The sequence below is a fragment of the Palaemon carinicauda genome, chromosome 21, assembly GCF_036898095.1.
Source record: "Palaemon carinicauda isolate YSFRI2023 chromosome 21, ASM3689809v2, whole genome shotgun sequence".
In the NCBI taxonomy this organism is placed as follows: Eukaryota; Metazoa; Arthropoda; class Malacostraca; order Decapoda; family Palaemonidae; genus Palaemon; species Palaemon carinicauda.
In genome coordinates, this window is record NC_090745.1 from 91,426,137 (window position 1) to 91,428,636 (window position 2,500).

Below are 2,500 nucleotides of genomic sequence, written 5' to 3' on the forward strand. Positions count from 1 at the left end.
CTAACAGCCTAAGAATAATAAAAGCATCATCATTTCTACAACTATAAAGCGAAGAAAATTTCTTAAATATTATTATTTATATATATAAGGAAAATAAACTCTTAAAACAAATTTAGATAATAAAAAACTTTTCATTACAGATATTTTAACAGAAATTCTAATATTGATTGACAGTTTTACAAGGAAACGAACATAGAAAATGGGATTTTTTTATTTAATTGAAAAAAATCAATGTAGACATGCAACTAATGTCTGTGTAAATGAAAATCTCAGAACTCTTCAATTATTAATTTTCAATCTAAAAAATTATATTCAACTGATGTTACTTATTTTACATTTGTAGAAATTAAGACACATTCAAAAGCTGTAAAATTAGGCTTAATCATACAATAAATCAAACATTGTTAAAATAAAACATACACTGTGAACTATGAACTAGTATTGTTAATAGAAATAAAGAAAAAATATCTAAAATGTAAAACAATGAATATTAAAGTGTAATGGAACTTGGACCTGAACAAAGAGTTTCCGTAAATCTTTGACCAAAAAGGAGTCGAATTAAACAAAACACTGGTTCTTAAAAAGGAACCAAATGAAATGTACTTTTATGAATTGTCTAAAAAAAATACGAAAACAAATATTAACGTATGGAGGACTCTTCCTTACTCGTATCGAGTGGTGTCATTACCGTTCAAAGGAAAAAAGGAAATTTTTTTTATGAAATTTCCTAAATAGTTTAAAATGGCTTAAAAAGATGAAGGCGGTACACATAAAATTACTTAATGATTCAAAAAAGAAACTTGTGGGCGCCATATACCCTTCTCCCAATTTCCCCGAGTTCTATAATTTGTCATGTTCATGAAAGGCTCTTCTTTAACTAACAGTAGGCCTATAAACCACAGTATATTTACTAATTACATTCCCCATCCATACTGAAGCAGATATACTGTATATCTACACTATCCACCTCCATTTTACTTGTAAATAATTCACATCATATCATGATATTAGATTATAAATATATTGTTCGGATGTGCATATATATATGTGTATATATATATGTGTATATATATATATATATATATATATATATATATATATATATATATATATATATATATATATATATATATATATATATATATATATATATATATATATATATATATATATATATATATATATATATATATATATATATATATATATATATATATATATATATATATATATATATATATATATATATATATATATATATATATATATATATATATATATATATATAGATATATATATATATATATATATATATATATATATATACACACATATTTTCATTATAGGAAATATATATGAACAAATATAAAAATATACATAACAGAAAAATAAATGCATTTGCTGCGTACCCTTACAACATTCCTAGCTTTCACACTTTAATCTTTTTTCCTTCGTTGCTTATTCTTATTATCATTTTCAAGCCCCATTTGCATCACCAAATCCGCTAAGCATAAGAATTTCACGAGGGCAGATTATAAACTACTTTTATCAAATAGGGAAGATTGAAGATTTACTGTGTCTTTCAATATACACAATCACACACACATATATACATGCATACATACATACATATATATATACATATATATATACACACATATATATATATATATATATATATATATATATATATATATATATATATATATATATATATATGGAGTACACCATTAAGGTTATAAACAATTCTGCTTTATTAAATTTAACATTCACATTTTATAGTTCGTTAAAACATGTACAAAAGGCCGCCGTGGTTTCGAGGTTCACTGCAAAAAGACCATCTTTCTCTTCCAATTCATTTAAGCAAACTATTTCAGAATATCTAAAAAATGGTACTATTACAAACAATATAAATTTTCAAATAATTATTTCAAAGAAAATTATCCTTGTTAATATACAATATCAAGAATAACTAAAGTAGGCTTATTAGAGTAATGTTAAAATTAAATTAATGCTGAGAAAATGAGTACATTTATATTTGTATAAATATTTCATAAAACATTTCAGCTGCTTCAAATAAACAAGGTTATTGCGGGAGGTAAACAATATAGTATATTCTTAAGATATTGGACTTGATAGATGAATGATTTTTGCTTACTTATATACATTTTGCACTAGTATTTTAATAGCATAAAAGTTATAAAAATAATGGGTTGATTAAGAAGATGGTAAAAAAACTTTCCCCTTTCCATAATTACACACACACGTGCGTATATATATACATATATACAGTATACATATATATATATATATATATATATATATATATATATATATATGTATGTATATGTATGTGTATATATATGTTATGTATATATATATATATACATATATATTATATATATACACATACAGTATATATAGCCTATATATTGAACAGTAAAGCGCCTATAAAATGGAACGGCTAGAGACAACAGGACAAAGGTCGGCCAGTTATCTC

General features: G+C 23.2%; 1 protein-coding gene across 12 annotated transcripts in view; it reads right to left on the reverse strand.

Moving 5' to 3' along the window:
- LOC137615324 (homeotic protein ultrabithorax-like) overlaps positions 1–2,500 on the reverse strand; it is a 1,252,187-nt gene that overhangs the window by 432,590 nt on the left and 817,097 nt on the right. The window lies entirely within an intron of this gene.